At 43.8% G+C, this 21,196-nt stretch overlaps 1 long non-coding RNA gene across 1 annotated transcript in view; it reads right to left on the bottom strand.

The window, feature by feature from the left end:
• LOC123802749 (uncharacterized) overlaps positions 1-21,196 on the bottom strand; it is a 476,053-nt gene that overhangs the window by 396,582 nt on the left and 58,275 nt on the right. The window contains exon 2 of the long non-coding RNA XR_006782632.2: positions 8,133-8,252. This is a non-coding gene — a long non-coding RNA (uncharacterized LOC123802749). The remainder of the gene's footprint in view (positions 1-8,132; positions 8,253-21,196) is intronic.

Genomic DNA, 21,196 nt, shown 5'->3' with positions numbered 1-21,196 from the left:
CTGTTATATAAACTATCACAGCAAGAAAATAATATAATAATGAGGACAATCAGATGGGGAAATAGGAAGAAATGTGAAATCACCAATGTCTTCAAATTTCATAGCAAGGAGTCAATCAAAATTATCTAGAACTGAAAACTGTAATTCAAAGACACAGAATGTCTCCAACTGCTTAATATTATTCATAATCTACTTCCTTAACCTCAGATCAATCTTTTAGGATCTAATATCTCTCTCAGGGAAAGAAAAAAAATACATCTATTTGAAGTTTAGTGCTTTCCCTGGTTCCAAATCAGTTTCATTTCTTCTTGTTAATCAAGGGAAATTAATTTTAATACTTTCACAAAATTGCATGAATAGTACACACGAAACTGCAAACACATTTTGGTGTAACTACCTGTCCATCTTCAGTCCTTCTTTCTGGAGGTGTGCAAAATGATAGCTACCCAAGGGGGATGATGTTTACCTCTAGCTGGTAGGGATTCTGGGTAGATTTTTATTTTAGTCTTCTGTCCGTTTCTGTATTAATCTAACAAGGATGTTGTATTCTTTTAATACAAGGAATAAACTCATGACTCGGTCTCTCTTGCAGACTTTTCTATTTTTGTTCTAGGTACTGCTCAAATGACATAAACTAGAAAGAAAGGTTGGCTTTGATAGGATTTATTCATGCTGGCTATCAGCTAGTAAAATCTAGCCAGCTTGCCTCTTGCTGCATATAAACATGGCCATAGATGCTGCATCAGCATCATACTGGAGTACGGAAGGAAAAGTCCTCAGCGCCTGGTTTGAGTGTGGGTTTTGTTTTCACTAATTGAAAGCCTCCTTCAGGGTCTCTATGAGCACATTTGCTTCTACAGATATTTGTACTGTACCCCAGAAATGTTTAATTCTGAGATCCTAAATGAATCCAGTTTCCTGCCTTTTTTGCTTCTACGCAAAAATCCTATTCTCTCTGAAACTTATAGCAAATAAATAGTCTTTTTCTGGTAAATTCTTGGTTAACTTTCATACGAACAACAACAACAAAAATCTCTACTTTTGGCAAGTTCTGCAAGATGCCCAGCGCTTGTCAATAAAATTCAATTTCAATTTATATCTGTTATCAACAAACCTGAAATGTTCCTTCGATGTGGCAGAAAGGGTGTATTTCGCACAAGCTGCTGAGTCACGGGTTCTATTTCTGTCAGGGTAAGCTATCCTGAAACAAGCTAGGAATGCTGACTTCCACAGGAACCAGAAAGGATGGCTCTGCGTGGCTGACAAATTCAGACCAACGTGCAGCACTTGGATTATAAGCCAGTGTGGTTCTGAAGAGACACCGAGCTAAAATAAAACCTAAAACTAGAGCTAATAATCGAAGTCTAGGGGCGCCTGGGTGGCACAGCGGTTGAGCGTCTGCCTTCGGCTCAGGGCGTGATCCCGGCGTTCCGGGATCAAGCCCCACATCAGGCTCTTCCGCTATGAGCCCGCTTCTTCCTCTCCCACTCCCCCTGCTTGTGTTCCCTCTCGCTGGCTGTCTATCTCTGTCAAATAAATAAATAAAATCTTTTAAAAAAATAAATAAATAATCGAAGTCTATGTGTTTCAGGCAATTCAGAATCCAGCCATGAGTGAAAACCCTCAGAAACTTGCTAAGAAGAGAGAGAAACCCAAATGCCTCTCCACTTTTAGTAGCTTAGCAGGAGTCTCAGCAGCAGGGCAGGGCGACGGGACGGAAGCCGTGCTTTCCGACAGGGCACTGTTATCGGGGGGCTCCCACTACTAGAGTCACCCCCGCCCCGATGCCTCGAAATCTGGAGAGTTGCAGTGTTGTGGAGTCCTACCCAGGTATACCTGGTCAGCACCGCCCAGCTAAGCAGCTGTCTGTAAAACAAGGAGCTTCAGGGACGGTGCCTCAGCGCGATGCCCAGTTGTGACCGTGGTTCCTCGTACGGCGTGACAGATATTCACGGCCACACATGGTGCTGCGTGTGTGTGCATGCATGCACGTGTGGATGCGTACTTGTGTGCTGTATCTAGGTCCCCTTTCTGATAACACTTGCTAAAATATGATTTATGTTTGAGCAAAAATTCAGGTTATTTCTGAATGCTTCATGAATCCCTCAAGAAGAATCTGATTAAGAAAGTTAAAAAAAAGGGGGGCCTGGGTGGCGCAGGCGTTAAGCGTCTGCCTTCGGCTCAGGGCGTGATCCCGGCATTCTGGGATCGAGCCCCACGTCAGGCTCTTCTGCTGGGAGCCTGCTTCTTCCTCTCCCCTTCCCCCTGCTTGTGTTCCTTCTCTCGCTGGCTGTCTCTCTTTGTCAAATAAATAAATAAAATCTTTAAAAAAAAAAAAAGAAAGTTTAAAAAAAAAAAAACTACTTCATTATAAGGCACTTCATGCCCAGTGCCCCCTCCAAAATTCCACAATGACCGTGTTAACTCACACTTAATGTATTTTGTAGGGGGTTGGGAGAGAGGCTTTTGTTTAATCTAGACTCAAAACACATCTCTGATGGGCCAGTATGTGACGATAATAGCTTTGCCCGTACATGCGTGTGTCTTGGGCACATCAGCCCTCGGGTACACCTGAGAAGCAAGCAGAATTTATCTTTCATCCTCTTTCTCATGTCCTCCTCTAGTTCCAGGGACCCATCTCTCATAGCCCTCAAGAATCCATGTCCTCAGGCTTTCTTATTCCCCAGTGGAAACCTTACCTCAGGGAAGAATTTGAAAACTGCATTCATACGAAGCTCTGAATGCCAGTTAGCTAACTATTTCCAGGAACGGGTTGCACACACATCCATCTTCTCTATTAAAGCAGTGAGATTTTTTTAAGTGCCCAGGAGAGGCTTTTGCACTGAGCAAGCTGCTCAGAATAAGGTTGTGAAATTAGAACGGAATTCCCTCCCCTGGGGAGTATTCACATTTTAGCAGAGATTAAAGCCCCAAGCCTAGGGAATGAAACCCTAATGGAGGAACATCAACTGGCAGGCAGAGGAAGCACTTCTGAGGCCTTTTCAAAAGTGGATTTTCTGTAGTTCTCCAAAAATGCTACCCAGGTGGCCACCTTCCTCCTGGGGCTGTCCTGACAGATCCATTAGGCCAAGTTGCAAGCAATCCAGTTTATCCTTTGATCCACAGCCGTGCTTCCCAAAATTCATGTGTTCTGCAGGTGTCAAAGGGTATTACCCCTGGATAAAGGGATCTGTGGTCAGATAATTCTGGCAGACACAAACAAAATTAAGTGGGTGTCTCTACTAACAACTTTCTGAGTGTTAAAAAGGCTCAGGTGCATTTCAGAGCTTCAAGACAAGAATGTGTTCCTTGACGCTTCTCGAAATTAATCTCTCAGCTCTAAGCTTTGCAACACAGATCTTAGGCAATAGTTCTACCACTCAGATACCCAGTGGACACAGGAGTGGTCTTGGGGACCCTGGCAGGCATGGAGCTCATGGCACTCATCTCCCTTCAAGAGAAGCTGCTGCTAGGAGCACAGGCGAGTGGTATCATCCAGATACCGCACCTGGATTCAGCAAAATAGCACACAACAAAGTGCTACAGGCTGAGTGGCTTATAATCAACTGACATTTATGTTCACAGTTGCAGAGACTGAAGAGTCTAAGCTGAAAGCATCAGCAGACGATTGAGGGGGGCCACTTCCCGGTCCTCCCTGTATCCTTACATGGTGGAAGTGATGACAGAGCCATCTGGGACCTCTTTGGTAAGGACACTAATATCATTCCTGATGGCTCCACCTTCATGACATAATCACCTCCCAGAGGCCCCACCTCCTAATCCCAACACACTGGGGACTCATTTCAACCCAGCAATTTTGAGGGACTCTCAACAGCCTGGTTAAAATATTCTTAGATCAGGGCGTCTGGGTGGCTCAATCTGTTGAACATCTGCCTTCGGCTCAGGTCACGATCTCAGGGTCCTGGGATCGAACCCCGTGTCGGGCTCCCTACTCAGCGGAGAGTCTGCTTCTCCCTCTCCCTCTGCACCCCCCCCCACTGGTCATTCTCACACACTCTGCTCTCTCTCACTCTAATAAATAAATAATCTAAAAAATATTATTTTTCTTAGATCGACAGTAGGCACAAGCTCTTCTTACACAATCCTTCTTTTCTTCTCTTATCATAAGAGTCACACCTGCATCTCCATCTGAAGGCTCTCCCTACCTTCTGCAGCACCCTATCCCCTCCTCCGTCACTAGCACTACAGCTCCCAAGAGACATGTCCACCCAGAATCTGTGAATGTGACTTTATCTGGAAAAAAGGGGTCTTTGCAGGATCTTGAGGTTATTATTAAGGATCTTGAGATGTTATTAAGGATTTTGAGATGAGATCCCCGTAGATTTGGGATGACCGGTCTCCTTATAAGAAGGGCCGAGCACGGAGAGACACAGAGGAGGCATGAGAAGACAGAGGCAGGGACTGTGGTGACGCTGCCACAGCTGGATCGGCCTGCAGCTGGAAGAAGCAAGGAAGCGTGTTTCCCTTCGAGCCTGTGAAGCAGGCACAACCTGCTGAGACCTGGTCCCAGGCCTCTGCTCTTCAGAACTGAGAGAGAAGAATTTACGCTGTCTAAGCCACGAGTTTGCAGTCATTCATTACCGTAACCCCAGGGAATGAACACAGACGTGTCCTCCAACAACATCCTGCATGTCCAAGCCTATTTTGGTACCCGTTTCTTGAAGGACCTGCACTGAGATAGGAACGTCTTAAAATTCAAAGTCGGGGTGCCTGGGTGGCTCCGTCCATTGAGCCTCTGACTCTTGGTTTTGGCTCACGATGTGATCTCAGCATCATGAGAGCAAACCCCACATCAGGCTCTGAGCTCCACACTGAGTCTCCTTAACACTCTCTCTCCCTCTGCCCCTCCCCACGACTCTCTCAAATAAATAAATAAATCTTTTTTTTTTTAAGTCAGTCTTGGGCCTTGGTCCCCTACACTTGCATTAAGATTCTGATTTATCAGGGCACCTGGGTGGCTCAGTCAGTTAAGTGTCCAACACTTGGTTTGAGCTCATGTCATGATCTCAAGGTCGTGGGATGGAGCTCCATGCTCAGTGCAGAGTCGGCTTGAGATTCTCTCTCTCCCTCTCCCACTACCCCTCCCCCTGGCTTGTGTCTCTCTCTCTCTGAAATAAACAAATAAAATCTTAAAAAAAAAAAAAAGATTCTGATTTACCTGGTCAGCTCTCCACAATAGTATTTCTCAGGTCTGGTTGCATATACTATTGCCTGGGGAAATTTTTTAACTTCCCAATGTCCAAACCACACATCAGACCAACTGAATGAGAATATCTCGAGGTATCAGTATTCTTGGAGGCTCTCCAGATACAGCCAGGTTAGACAAGTGCTTCTCTACAGAAGTTATTCTCAAATCTGAGCATGCAAGGGAACCATCTGGAGGGCTTGTCAGAACACAGACTGCTGAGAAGTGCGAGTGAGTAGGTCTGGGGACCGAGAACTTGCATTTCTGACAAGTCCCCCAGCTGCTACTTACATGGTGTTCCCAAGAGAACGCACCCTGAGAATCACTGAGCTAGAGGAAGACCCTGACCACACATTCCCCTAAAGAATTCCTGGGATCCCTTCTAGCCTTCCAGAATACCAAAATGTTATAGCTGGAAGAGGTTCCAAGTATCTCACATCGTACAGATGGGAAAACTGCAACACAGAGAGGTAAAGTGGCAACCTCCCCTCTGCACTACCACCCTCTCTCCCCCAGTATAGACTAAATGTGCATATGCCCTCAAATTCCCATGCTGAAGCTTAATCCACAATGTGAGGGTATTAGGAGGTTGGGCCTTTGGGAGGACGCCGCAAGGAGACAACTGTCTGTGAAGCAGGAAGTAGGACCTCTCCAAACACAGAATCTCCTGGCACCTTGATCTTGGACTTCCAGTCTCCAGAACGGTGGGAAATAAGTGTCTGTTGCTTATAAGCCACACAGTCTAGAATATTCTATTACAGCAGCCTGAATGGAGTAAAACACCTTCCACCCCCTCGAAATTGATCCAGACCATAGATCTGGGTTTTGAGCCACACAGCTGGCTGATTAACTGCCATGGACTCTGCCCACAGAGCTTGTTTGACTTTCTGGTTTCTTCTCAACACGGCCCCACAAAATATAGCTGGGATCAACTGCCAAGACAAAACCCTCACAACGTGCAAAGATGCAAAGCGACGAGTCCAGCCTCCCAGCGGAGGTGATGCTGAGGGCGTACAGCACATCGCAGCAGGCGTGGAGGTGAGTGAATGGGTTATCACTGCGGAGGACTGTCCTGTTTCACTTAAAATAGAACTTGTCACCCTCCAGCTCAGTTTTCTGCCGCCCTCATACATCAACTGAGAAAATTAAGCAAAGATTTCCTACCTTTTTTTAACGTATAGATTCTTTTAAAGGGCAAAAAATTGTCCAAAGTCTAATCTAAAGATAGTGCGAATAGATGAGGGCAAGATGTAAATGAATTCCTGTTCCCCTGAAGTCCTGGGGGTGGGAATCCTTTAATCCTGAGCAATTCCTACTCAGAAACACAAGCTGTAATGACTTTGTCTATGTCTATTGGTCCTAAAGGTGCTGCATCTTTTCCAGTAAAAACACTAGTCTTGGATCTCAGGGGTGCTGCAGCTTGCTCTGCCCAATACCAAAACACGTCTCTAACATGGGCTTGACTTTTTGGGGAGGAACGGGGGAAAGCCTGTAGAGCACAGTCGAATGCACAAAATACGGAAAGACAATCTGCCTAGCTCTAAACTGGACTGTCCAGGCATTTTAGTATTATCTCTACTGTTCCACTGAAACTAAAGACACACGAGAAAGACACATGTAGGGAAAACAAGGCCTAGGAAACACCATGTCCAACACCCCTCATGAGCAGCTCATGATTATCACCCTGTAGAGTCGTGTCTGGGAGCTTGGGAGGTTAAGGAGGCAAGCTGTTTTGTTTCACAAGGAATAACGTGAAGGACTGAGGAAAGCAAAGAGCTCTTTTATCATGTAATATAAATCCTTATGACTAATTTACTAGTATTGTAATCTCCAAGGAGCAAATCTGTATACTTGGTGAAATCTGTTACCATCAAAACTGCCACAAATCAACCACTGATAGATGTCTTCGTAACGAGAGAGAAGCAGCGATGGGAGGCAATTCCCACACTTCCTGCAAAGATGGCACAAATGAGTGAAGAGTCAGTCGGTGCCCTGCCCTTTGCATCCGTACTGTGTTCTCCTGGGCAGAGCCAGCAGGGACAATATCCTGAGAAGTTCTTTTGAATGCCTCTAGGAACTTTCTCAGGCAAAGTGCGTAGAATATCTCCAGGCACCTGTGAGAAGTCAGCAAGCACTCACACACGCCCATTTTTTCAGGTACAAGAGGAAAGGAATGCATGTCCTGGGCAGAAAGGCAGCAACTCAGAACAAGTTTACCTGGGGAGGCAGGGAGGCGGATGGGGAAGGGCAATAATCACGACAGTCCCCATTTATTAAGCCACACAGCACGCAAAGCACACCCAGTGAACTGTCTCACGGATCCCTCTAGCGACCCTACAACTTACAGCCTACCACGATTTCCATGTTTCAGTCGAGAAAATTAATGCACAAAAAAATTAAACGGTCTGCCCCAGGCCACATGGACTGCTGGTAAATTACAAAATCCAAATGAATACTCAGTTTGATCTGATTCCATAATCCACAGCCTTGACTACAAGAGTCCAAAGCCAGCTGCTCCTTCCCTACCCCACTCTCACCCTTATTCCCAAAAGGATTTAAGGCAACTCTTTAATGAAACTCTTTAAAGAAACATTTTTTTTAATTCAAAAAAAAAAAAAAAACATGAAAACTGAGGAAAATGGAGTAGAGGAAAAAAAATAATCAAATGTGTATTTGTACCCATGGCCAGGAAGCTACACCCTTGAATTTGGGATCTCTTCATAATTTTATCCTCAAGGTTAAACATGTGTTTAAATAACGTCTAGACTTCAAGTAACTGGAAGATGGAAGTACTTCGTGTGTTATGAAATGAACCTCATGCAATTCATTTCCACTGGGAAGATGAAAAAGATAGTTCCACTTAATGGCCATTAATATTTGAAATAAAGGCAGACACCTTTAAAAAAGTTTTAAAAAAAGCAATTACCTTTGGGAATCAAAGCAGAAATACCGTATTTCTTCATCTTTCTTGCTTGCTTCACATACTGTAGATGGCCTCTAGCCAAGGACGGAGGTAAAGACTTCCATTTTCATACACGGCACAGTCCTGGAAATGCATACCAAAGGTCAATATGCCAAAAGTGAACAAGTGAACAACAGTCCTACACAGCATATACAAGACAGCCTCTATTCTTCAGAGGTGAACTTATAATGTACATACAAGACAGCCTCTATTCTTCAGAGGTGAACTTATAATGTACTGTTAAACTTTATCCTTATAACGCAATCTTCAGCAACATATTTTCAGTATGTTGTATGTGTTCACTAAATTGATTTTCTTTCATAACTGACCATATATTCCACCAGCCTAGGGCTGATGAGCATCTGATTGGGGTTAAACATTAGCTCCTTCTGACATGCCTAATTACTCTCATTTTCGTTGCAATGTTGATGTTTATGTATCATGTTCACGAACCCTATGCCTCTTGCCATAGTACTACAACTTCCTTTTTTTCTTTTCCATTTCCATTTACAGAGAAAAACAGAAGAATGCAATAAAACAGGAAAGCAAACACACCGAAACACACTTCTATGCCAAGAGAGCCGATGTGCTGAAAAGGAACCAACAGCAGCAACGGGTACCTCTCTGTTTTAACTAGAGACATCCCTTCCTCGGCTGATGTAAACAAAATGCAGTATCTAAAAGACAGTTCCAGAATGTCAAAGTATAATTAGCAAAAATACATGATGTTTAGGAATATCAAATCTATGAAAGTTGAGGACTACTTATAATATGATAATTACAACATCGACACAACAAGCATTACTTTCCTGATGCTGTAAGAAAGGAAATGATGTAAAGAAAAGAAAACCAAGATTTAGACCTGTGAATGGAGAAAGCATTCCCTGGAAACATTTGCATTCAACAAACAAGTCGATCTGTACTACTGACATTTGGGGCAGATATTCTTTGCTGTGGGGGCTGCTGTCTGCACACTGTAGCCTTCAGCAACATCCCCGGTGTCTACCCACTAGAGGCCAGTGGCAACACCCCCCCCACCCCAGTTGTGACATCCAAAAATCCCCATAGTTGAATGTCTCTGTGGGTAGGGGGGTAAGGGAGGAGGCAAAGTCATCTGACCCAACCCTCCCCCCACTCAGTGAGATTCACAGACTTAGACGATCAGGGTCTTTCAAGATCAGAAAGAGCCTGCATCCACATGGGTTGTTTGGAAGGATTCAAGCACACAGAACCATAGCCCACTTTGCTTCTTTGCCTGTGCTGTGCACAAATAAGCCAGTATTCAGGGACACTGTAAGCCTACTCAAGCCATCCCTCCAGCCTGATATTTGCTGGAATTAGAACTACACCAATCCCAGACGCCCATGTTGATCATATGTGTCAAACTGTCAGTCTCTAGCAGTGATTTGTGAAATTGGAATTGTGTCATAAGTTAAAAGGACAATCCCCAAGTTTTGCTTAAATAGTCACTTAACAAATTAAGCGTTCTTTTAAAGTTCTTAAGATGCATTTACGAAAATTAGAAATCACCTAAATGGCAAGTAACAGAACAGTAATTAATTAAAACATGGTACATCCTTAAAGTGGAATCGTACATCACCATTAATTACCATATTTTTGAAGAATATATGATTACACAGGAAAATGCTGAGGAAACAGTGATGAACGAACTAAGTAGAATTTATAATTATATAAAATATATGTATATATCACGTTCAAAAATTACAAGCATAATGTTATCAGTCATTATCTCAAGGTGATAAGATTTTTGTTTTCATTTTCCTCCTTTTGTCTTTATTTTTTTAATGTCCTTCATTGAACAGTTAACTGTTTTGTAATTTAAAAGATCCAAACATTCTTAATTTATCCAAAATAAAAAATCGAAAGTTAATTTTACATGTGCCCCTTTTCTATAAAAGCCATCATGAGTGTTAAACTTATCAAATTATGGTTCTGCTCACAAAAAGTGGCTGCCAAATATGGCCACCATCATGCCTCTATTTGTACATCAGAACTAATTCCTTCTTCCCATCATACCAATGGAAAATCACAAGGCAACACTCTTCACCACGAGTATGGTGTCCCTTCCCAACTGTCTTCTCTTTGGCCATGTGGTGGCAAACCCTGGTATTGCTTTGTACATCTCCAATATTAATGTCTAAAATCAAAAGCCCAAAGGACAAAAATCACCACTCTAAAGTGAACTCATGAGTCAGAAAGGGTCTAAGACATGAGGAGCATTTTTAAAAGACACTGAGATGTATGCTTGCAAGAGGGATGCCCTGAGGACTAGAGGAGAAGTGGAAGCTTGGTGAGGATGCTGGGGCCCAACTGGATGCATGCAACCACATCTCTCCTTACCTTCTGACCTCCAGGTAGGAGGAGGACTGCAGCTCATTGAAGGTCAACTCTAAATAAGGGCAGGGGTGTGTCGGAGGTGCATTTAAGGGGGTTCCAGCAGATGGCAGTAAAAGCTAAATCAGGCATGCAAATGAGCTCAGGTCCACCAGGCCAAGGGCGTGAAAGGAAGGTGAACAATCTCTTTGTCATTCTCCAAGAGTCATATTCTCACCTGTAAAGGCATCCATACACCTAAACCAGAATGATGGAAAACGTCTTGGAATGATGTGAATGGCAGCCTGGAATGAATTTCACGGCCACGGGCAACACCAGGAGATTCACTATGACTCCTTGTAAAAGGGGTGAGTTTGTAATAGGTCAGTAGTAACTACTGGTACTTTCACTATCACTTGGGAGGCAAGAAAAAGGTTATAAAGGACAGTTTATGACACTTTGTGCTACTTGTCTCCAATGCAGACACAAAAATGAGTGAGTGTGGGTCACCATATGAAGAATCTCAGAACACAAATTTCCTGAGATTGGAGGCAACAAACCCAAAAACGTTGTTTGCAGAAGGCCTGAACACCTCCTTCACATGGTGTAATGCAAAACCTAGCTAGCGGTCAGGTTTCCATCGTGGACAATACGTTGGATGATCTAGTCAAATGCTCAACTTCTCTTGAGTTTGTTACTCATCAAGAGAACGAAGGTCTCAGTCAAGATAAATTTTAAGGTTCTCTCCAGTTCTCAGATTCCAGGAACCCAAAAATTCCTTCCTGCATAGACTGCATCTCTGTCTGCAGGGGACCAATGAAGTCAGATGAGATCCAAATTCAATTCAACTCACTAAACACTGTGCCAGTATTGAGTGCCTCTCTCTTGGAATAGAGAGATGGAGCTGCGATTCTCTCAAGTGGCTTCCAGCACCAGACTTCTGACACTTTCCATTCATCAGCGTGCCCCAGTGTAAGAGGGTGACTCACTGACTGCTCCTTGGGTATGTGGCCTTTTGTTCAGCCAGCCATGTTGTCTGACCTGGTTTGCCTTTTCTGGAAACAGTCTTGTTTGATGAGATGCAGAAGCTCTGCAAAGACTCTGGTAAAGGACATAGCAACAAATGATCGGTCTTCCTACCTTGTTTTTCCACATCAGCATCAAAGTCAGTAAGAAACAGGCATGGCACTCAACGACTCTTGACTTGGGTACCATGGTCTCTAGGAAATACATTCCCAGGGCCAGCCAGGCCTTGGTTACATTTCTTCCCCCATAAGCAAGGAATGGGGGAGGGTATTTTTGGCTTCGGAATCCTGTTTGGCTGGTTGAGAACTCCACTTTGATCATTTTTATTCATTCTGCAATATTATTTCCTAAAAGTGATGCTCTTTGCATCTCATTTTGGGGCTCCACTCACACTGATCAAAGATAATGACATTCTTAGTGAGCAAAAGATACCATTTCCCAGCTCAGTATTTTTCTAGGACAATTTGTTAAAGCAGATTTCAGGGGAGGCTAGGAAGTGGGGGGAAGCACTCCAATTCATGTTGCTGTGGCAACTTCTACAAATGCTAACGGTACACTTGCTCTGCTTCTGAGTGCGGTTTTACTTCTTAAAATATCATCGATTTTGGTGGTGCAGAGATGTAATTAACCAGGTCTGTAGAGGGGGAGGATTTTTTTTTTTTTTTTTTTTTTTTTGGCTCTCTCTTGTAGTTGCTGGAAGGTCAGACTGAGACAAAGCCTTTTCACAGGTACAATAACTGGAGTTTCAACAGCCATTCCAGGTGTACCTAAATGGAGCAACGTGTGGCATGTATGAAGGCATCCTACCCCAGAGATCAGCACCGTTAGTCCTTTGCTAGGACTACTGAAGACAATTATTTGGGGGCTAGTAGAGGTCAAAATCACGATGTAGTTCTCAGCACACAAGCCAAAAAAGTTACCTGGCAAACCTGCTCTGTAACACTTTGCATGGTTCATTTCCTTCGTGGAACACTTTTAAATTGGCTGCACGAGTCATGAAGCTTTGCAGTGCCAGCCTCGGACAACTGTCAGATGTAAAGAGGTACAGAGCAATCGTTCTCTGCAGGGCAGTGGGACGTGAACTCCAGGTGGTAGAAGACAGGTGCTGCCAGCAAAGGACATGGGAATTGGAATCCCAGCCCTCAGGAGCGTCATCATAAATGGAAGAAAAGTGTAAATAAAGGACATAACAGGCACCATGAAAATACACCCAGCTCCTCCCCACCCACTGTATCCATCACATCACTGCCAAGGAGATCTTCAAAAATGGGGTTCCCAGTCCTCAAAAATCAGCAACAGACTTCCATTGCCTGCAGAATAAAACTGCATACTGCATGCAATTCCTAGCCTTCTTCCACGTGGCCCAACCATGTCACCACCATTTTTCTTGTGCAATCCTCCCCCAACATACACACACAACCCTTGGTCTCCAAGGCCATCTGACCATTATTGCTCCTTCAGCTCTTGCAGTTTGCACCTCTGCCTGCCACCGTGTTATTTCTACATTGGCCTTCCATGTTGCCTTTAGACCTCTCCAAATTGGCAAATCCTTCTCAGCCTTCACAGAAAGCCTCAGACCTCACTTCTTCCAAGAAGCCAACCTTCACCCCCGCTTCCTTTTGCACTCTGCTTTTTACCTCTGTTTTAGTATTTGTCATCTATTTGCGTGCTTTCCCTTTTGCCTTCCAGATATTAGGAATTCCCTGAGGGTAGAGACTGAGCCTTTTCTAATCCACATTCTCCCAAAACTTAACTGAGTGTTCTGCACAAAGGAAGCCTCTAAAAGTACCCATGGGGCGCACACACCTACACACACAACTCACAGACGTGGGCATGTGTTTGTGTATAGGATGAGTGCCTAACCCTAAGACCCAATTAAGCTTTGGCCATTGTGGGAGAGACTGGACCAGGTTTGGGGTCAGGTGGAACTTATCTAAGAAGATTAGATGTAGGAGGGATCTTGAGCAGTGTTTTACAAGAAAGAATCTGTTCTGTTAAAAAAAAAAAAAAAATGTTAAACCACATTCCAAACACAGGGGAGCTAGCATGTGGAAAGGCTGGAGGGCAAGAATGGAGGAGTCATGTGAAAGCTGGTTTGCCTGGAATGCCAATTATTATCCGATGTTAAACGCATTTGAGGAGAATTAAAGAAGACTTTTAAAACATCCTATTCTATTCACCTTCCTTTTCCCCAGGAAGTTTGCATAACAGAGGGAAACAGGGCTTTTGGAGTTGAGCGATCTATTTATAAAGCCCACTTCAATTGTTCACAGGTGTGAACAAGAAATTGCTTAATTTCTGCAGGCCTCAGTTTTCTTATGTGCAAAATGGGAACAATATCTTATAGTGTGGATTAAATGATGCAGAGAATTGCCTCGAATGCTACACACAGGCAGACAACAAACACTTATCCGCATGTTCCTCTACTGTGCCATAACTTAACACACAGAGGAATTTAACTCCAGAGGCCCCTGGGTGGCTCAGTTGGTTACGCATCCAACTCTTGATTGTGGCTCACGTTGTGGTCTTGGGGTTGTAAGATCGAGCACCAGCTTGGGCTCCACACTGAACCTGCTTAAGATTCTCTCTCTCTCTCTCCCTCTCCCTCTGCTCTTCCCCAGCCTTCCTGCTCTCTTTTCTAAAAAAAAAAAAAAAAAAAAAAAAAAGAATTTAACTCCAACCCAAAGCAAATCTCAACAATATCCATACTTATTAAAGAAAACTCCTTTGCTATCTCAAATGCCTCTTTTCTTTTATGAATTCTGTTTCCTAAAGTGGTGGCTATGAGGGGCGCTTGGGTGGCTCAGTCGGTTGAGCCTCTGATTCTTGATTTTGGCTGAGGTCATGATCTCGGAATCCTGGGATCAAGCCCCAAATCGGGCCCCGAGCTCGGCGCAAAGTCCACTTGAGAGTTTCTCCCTCTTCCCCTCCCCCACACTCACTCTCTCTCTCTAAAATAAGTAAATAAATCTTTTGGGGTTGCGTGGGTGGCTCAGTCAGTTAAGCATCTGCCTTCAGCTCAGGTCATGATCCCGGAGTCCTGGGATTGAGCCCTGTGTCAGGCTCCCTGCCCAGCTGTAAGTCTGCCTCCTTTCTCCCTTCCCCTCTGCTCAGCTTCTGCTGTCTTGCTCTCTCTCAAATAAATAAAATCTTTAATAAATAAATAATTAAATCTTTTTTTTTTTTTTAAGTGGTGGCTATGAGCTTCAAGGACTGTGAACCCAGACTGTAATTTATAGGTGCTAACCCAGACTGACCTTGGAGCCAAAAAAGACATTGAAATTAATGGTCACACTGGGCACAGTGACTCAAATCCAAAGCACAGAGTCTGGAAGGGAAGACACTGCAACTGCGCAGTGCAGAAGGCTGGCAAGTACTGTCCTTAGCAAGTGAACAAGGCCACATCAGTAATGATAGTGCAATGAGGACATCATGGACCTCTGATATGATGGGACAGGAGGGGCGTGTCTCTATGGTATAAAGGTAGGAGGGGTAAATTAATGCAAAACAGCAGGCTTCGAGTGGTTAGTATGTGAACAAAGGAATCTGATCATTTGGACAGTGGTGGAGTCAGCAATGACCTTCTGACTGAAGACAGTGCAGAGAAATAGTACAAACAAGACTGTATGGAGGGACTTACAGAAAACATGTGCAGAGGAAGGAGACTTGTCCCTCACACTGTACAATGTGGAGCAGTATCCAAGGCCTCTACCCACTAGATGCCACTACCACACCCCCCCACCCCCACCAACATATGACAACCAAAAATGTCTCCAGACATTGCCATACCTCCCCTGGGGCTAGGAGGAGGGGGAACATCTGTCTCTGTCCCTCACACCTTTTACCTGGTTAAGAACCCCTCACATAAAAAAACTGGCCTGCCCTATCATAAAGGTCAGTGTCATGAAAAACAGACACCTAAAAATAAAGGATGGGAGGTGGCGGGACTACTGTAGCTAACACACAATAACCAAAGGCATTCTGGACACATGACGAACAATCACTTCCTCAATGTAAACCCAGATTTCACTCATGGATGTTCTACTATGTTCACGGCTCATCAGAGCAGTTTCCCGTTTCAGGGACATACCAATCCCCTCAGGGTACCCCGAAGATGCAGCTTCTGAATCTGCAGGTCTGGGTGGGGCCTGAGTGTCTACACTGCTAATGAGACGCCAGGAGCTGCCCCCTCAGACTGCACCTGGCCCACACCTAGAGTAGGGCTCACTGGAGGAAGCCAAGTCTACCAATAGAGGAACAGAAAATCGGAATTCTCTTTTGATAAAGTGCTGTTTATAAACTGGATTTTTTTTTAACATACATATGTTAAACGGTTCCTGATCCATTTGCAGTGGATGTATTATTTTTAAAAACATTTGAGGGCACCTGGGTGGCTCAGTCGGTGAAGCGTCTGCCTTCGGCTCAGGTCATGATCTCAGGGACCTGGGATCAAGCCCCGCATTGAGCTCCCTGCTCAGCAGGGAGTCTGCTTCTCCCTCTCCCTCTGCTGCTCCCCCTGCTTATGCTCTCTGGCTCTCTCTCTGTCAAATGCATAAAATCTTTTTTAAAAAATAAATCAATAAAGGGGCGCCTGGGTAGCGCAGTCGTTAAGCGTCTGCCTTCGGCTCAGAGCGTGATCCCGGCGTTCCGGGATCGAGTCCCACATCGGGCTCCTCCGCTGGGAGCCTGCTTCTTCCTCTCCCACTCCCCTGCTGTGTTCCCTCTCTCGTTGGCTGTCTGTCACATAAATAAATAAAATCTTTTAAATAAATAAATAAATAAATAAATAAAAATAAATAAATAAATATTTGAGACTAGAAGTGCCTAATTGCTCGTCCACCGTGAGTGATACTTTTCTTCTGTCTTTTCGAGGGGATGAGAATAGCATATTTATTACCTAGAGGAAGTAAGCACCTATCTTTAAATTCAGGATAATCAACTGCACCAGTATTTAAAGTTAAAATATTTGGGAAGTGTGATAAAAGTTTCAAAATAGTTTCCACAAAACAGTAAATTTTTCAAAGCTTTTCCTTTAAAATGTCTTATTTATTGGGGGCGCCTGGGTGGCACAGCGGTTAAGCGTCTGCCTTCGGCTCAGGGCGTGATCCCAGCGTTCTGGGATCAAGCCCCACATCAGGCTCCTCCTCTATGAGCCTGCTTCTTCCTCTCCCACTCCCCCTGCTTGTGTTCCCTCTCTCGCTGGCTGTCTCTGTCTCTGTCAAATAAATAAATAAAATCTTTAAAAAAAAATATGTCTTATTTATTAAAGAAAATCTGGAGGAAACACAAACCAAAATGAAGCCACAGCTCCACCATTTAAACCTAATTACTACTGACCTTTTTAAATATTTTATTCCAGACCTTTTCCATATGCACAGGTTTGCTGTGTTTCTTGTCAAGTAAAGTGTGGTCTCCTTCCTCCCTGACTTACTAGCAGGAGTGCTGCTCTAGAGTGTCGGAAACTTCACAAACATATTAATAACTCGATAATATTGCACAAGCACATTTAATACGTCACCCTCTGAAGCGAGAGAGCAGTGAGAAGGAGTTCTCTTCAAAAACTGCCCACAGACAACTTCATCAGCCTCACTCCTCTTGGGTGTGTTGATCCCAGCTTAATGAAATGCTGAAATGACTAGAATGTGTTTCTTCCACTCACCCTGAATGATCTGGAACTGGAGCACCCCGGGTGGTTCTAGCTTAAACGTGCTGACAGGCCTGAAATGTTCACAATGCCTGTGCATTATGGAGAGGAGTGAGGTGCACCCTCTCCACAAGGGAATGGGCCAATCAACGTGCCCTCGTTTGTACTCTGGCTCTGTTTGGTTGGCCGGTTCGCTTGCTGCCCCTTCTGACTCTCAAAGCAGTGAGGGATCTCTGTACCCAGACAACTGAAGCATGTACACTGCCCAAAATTTAAGTGAGTGGTTTCCTCACCATGTACCCACCATTCTGTACAACATATTTGGAGTTTTTTCTCAATTTCCTCCTCACTCCCTGCCACCAGATAGTTTGCTGTGTGAATCCCCCCAGATGTTCACCTGAACAGCAAGGCTTTGAAACAAGGTTCTGAAAGACAATGTAGTTTCGTTAACAACCAACATAACGTTTTCTAACACAGCAGTGAAACAGAAAACTGAACCAGTCTCTGACATGCAGACCATGCAGCTGAGTCCAGGCCAGCGCAGGTGGAAAAAAAAGGAAGAAAGGCACTTTCTGCACTCAACAGATTTTCAGACCAAAACCCATACCCCGAAGCAAACCATGTGGAGATATGTGAAGAAGTGCCTGGTTACAGGACAGAGACCCAGGGATGCTATTTGTTTCTTTACTTACTTTGAGGAATACCGCACAAATTATCAGGGCAGACTTCAAAAAGGTAGATTCCGAGTTTGGGTGTTTAAAAAAAATAGGATTTGGATAGCCCAAGGAGAAAATGGGGGAACATTCAGGAAACAAATACTGGGACACTTCCTGACCTTTAATTTCTGTTCCTTCACTGAATTATCTAGAACTGGACCACAGGGAGTGGTTCCACCTACCTGGTGTAAAATGTACCTGTGAGTCAAATACAAATGAACGGATACCCATCACCCTACTGCTTTTCTCTGCTGAATGAATCCGTTTTCTTCATTTTTAAAACTGATGGAAATGGATTATCCTCTTTCCACCTAAAGAGGCCAATCCCAGGTCTCCTGGACAAAGTGTCCAAAGTGCCAATAATCAAGCATGTTTCTCAATGGCCCAGGGGAGGAGGGACCACCTGCCACAGGATCACCTGGGGAGCTTGTTATGCGTGTGGATTCCTGGATGCCATCCCAGGCCTTGTGAATGTAAATCTTGGGCAGGGGCCAGAGAATATGCGTGTTTAACAAGCTCCCTTGGGGATTCCTGTGCTGAAGGGAAGGACTATAGGTTTCAGTGTCTGGAGATGAGATCAACAACTATGGGGCCAGGTGTCATAAAATGCACCTCAAAGTTCCAGAGCAAGTAGAAATTGCCCGCGGGTTTTTAGAGAAAGCCTTAGGTTACTGGAGTATTTACAAGATCTCTACTAGGGTCTGAAAACAGTGTATCTCCTGTTTGACAGATGCAACAAACCCTTTTAGATATGCTGACTATGTCATAAGAAAGACTGAGGGAAGGAGAATGGGGCATCGGGAGGACAGAAAGTCACTCAAGCCAGCCATCTGCAGAGAATACAATAGAGAGTTTTTCCACTGTCATCTTCACAGCTCGGCCCCGTGGGGAAAGTCCTCTGCAGAATGCTCCATTCTTCTTGGGCTTGTGACAAGGGACATGCTGGTGGGATGGCCATTAGCAGGCTGTTTCCTGGGAGGCAAACACTAATGGAGTAGTTCTGAGCATTGTCTTACAGCAATCCCAAGACGTGGTCCACGAAGGTGCTCAGAAACCCAGCCTGGTGGCTTCTTTGTGGGAGGGAGAAGATGGTGGCGATGCTAAAATGCCACCTCAAAAATATGGGACTTCTTTGCTTTCCTCCAAAAAGGAGCTTCTCACCGGAATTATATTAGAAACATACGTTGGGAGATAACTTCCAGTTGTGGGGTCTACTTCTGCAGACCATTCTGTGAAGGTGTGGAAAAATTCAAAAGGAGCCTCTGTTCATTTTTTCACAGGTCAAACTGTTAAAGGGTGGTGACTTCATATGGTCTTCTCCTCTGCAGCTGCCTGTCCTTCTCCACCTGTTCGTAAGGACACTCTCACTGGGTTTGTAAGGCCCACCCTTATCCTGCATAATTTCATCTGGATCTTTACCTTAATACCGGAAGTACATTTGCAAAGAGCCTGGTTCCAAATAAAGTCATGTTCTGAGGTTCCAGGTGGACATGAATTGGGGGGGGGGTCACTATTCAACCGCTACAGAAGGGATGTGTGTTTGTGAGATAATTCACTACATAAAAGGAAAGCTTCTTGAGTTTAGGTATGACCGACTTCTTTAAACGTTTGGAAAGATTTACCAGCATATTTACCTGGACCTGGAGTTTTCTTTGAGGGAAAGTTTTTAGTTATGGATTTCACTTCTTTAAAACATAGTAAAATTCCAATTTCCTATTTCTGTGTTTTCTCAGAAATTCATCTTTCCATCTAAATATTGATGTACATTGGCAAAAGATGATTTTCTTTTTAATGCCCAGCACAGGTGTTGTTCTATCCTCTTTTCCATTCCTAACTTGGTTTCTGATGTCTCCTTTTCTTTTCGTGATCAATCTTTCCAGGGATCTGTAAATCTCAGGAGTGCTTTCAAAGAGCAAGCTTTGCTTTTGAACTTTGGCTTTCTGGATTTTTCTGTTCTACACTTGTTTTCCACTTTATTACTTTCTGTTCTTTATTTTCTTCCCCTTTGAGTTAATTTGTTGTGTGAACTTCCGGAGATGATGTTTAGATCCTTGACTTCGGCACTTGACCTCTTCTCACACGTGCATGTCACAGCAAACACAGTGTTCTATCCATGGTCCTTACCCAATCACATATATTTTGATATGCCCCATTTTCACTGCCATTCAAATTATTTTCCAATTTCCATTATAACTTTTTCTTTCACTTATGGACTGTTTAGAAGTATTCTGCTTAATTCCTAATGTGTGGGAATTTTCTAGTGCCTGTTTGTTATGGATTTCTAACATACCTGAACTGTAGTCAAATAAGATACTATGTAATATTTTCATCTCTTAAACTTGTTGGTACCTTATGAGTCAGTATATGGTTGATTTTGGTAAATTTTCTATGTGCACTTTGAAAATAACTGTACATTTTGCAGTTTGAGCTATAGTGTTCAATATATGTCAGTTGAGACAAGTGTGCTAAACATGTTTAAATGTTCTCTGTTTCTGATTTTTTGTCTACTTACCCTTTCAGGTATGAAGAGAGGTATATTAAAATTTCACACACACACAAAAGGCAAACATCTCTAGTAGAGAATTGTGCTGACACTCTTCCTTGCCAACACTGGGTGTAAACACAGTCCTGTCCCCAGTAGGAAAGGGCATAGACCTGTTGAATTGGTTTCTGGAACTCTCCATATCCCAGAGCAAGTCAGGGGATTGGGGGATGGGGGGGGGGGGCTACAAAGTGCTGACTCGGCAGATGGTGGCTTGATTTACCTCTGTGTTCACAGTAAAGGAAGGAATCTCAGTGTGTCTGATAGCCGCCAGCCCTGTCCCTCTGAAGGACGTGGAACAACCCAGGGGCAGGGAGCCACAGCACCACGTTTTCCAAGCTGACAATAAGCAGGCTGGAAGCCCAGGCCACACGATTCTCTCCCTGCCAGCTTCCGGTGCCTTCCAGCTCCTGGATCCTGCATGTCCCTGCCCCATAACACCTCTGACTCATACCTGAGCCTTCCCTAGTCACCAGGTAACTTACCTTCCCTCTTAGATTCTGGAGAGAACCCCTGAATGAGCATTTTCTTTCCAGATGCTTCTTTCAGCAGAAGTGGAAGGTTTGGAACTTTGTTGTGGCATTTTATATTTTTTTAATTATATACATATATATATATAAACTAATGATAAATATACATTTACTTTAGATCATTCTTTATACAATTATATAATAAAAATTATGTATTTATATAAATCACATTATGTATATATCACAAATGTTATGTAAATATCATATATATTATGCATGTAATATCTATATTATAA

This window comes from Ursus americanus, chromosome X (assembly GCF_024610735.1).
Source record: "Ursus americanus isolate L20-20 chromosome X, mUrsAme1.1.p, whole genome shotgun sequence".
In the NCBI taxonomy this organism is placed as follows: Eukaryota; Metazoa; Chordata; class Mammalia; order Carnivora; family Ursidae; genus Ursus; species Ursus americanus.
This window is presented reverse-complemented; position numbering and strand designations above follow the sequence as displayed.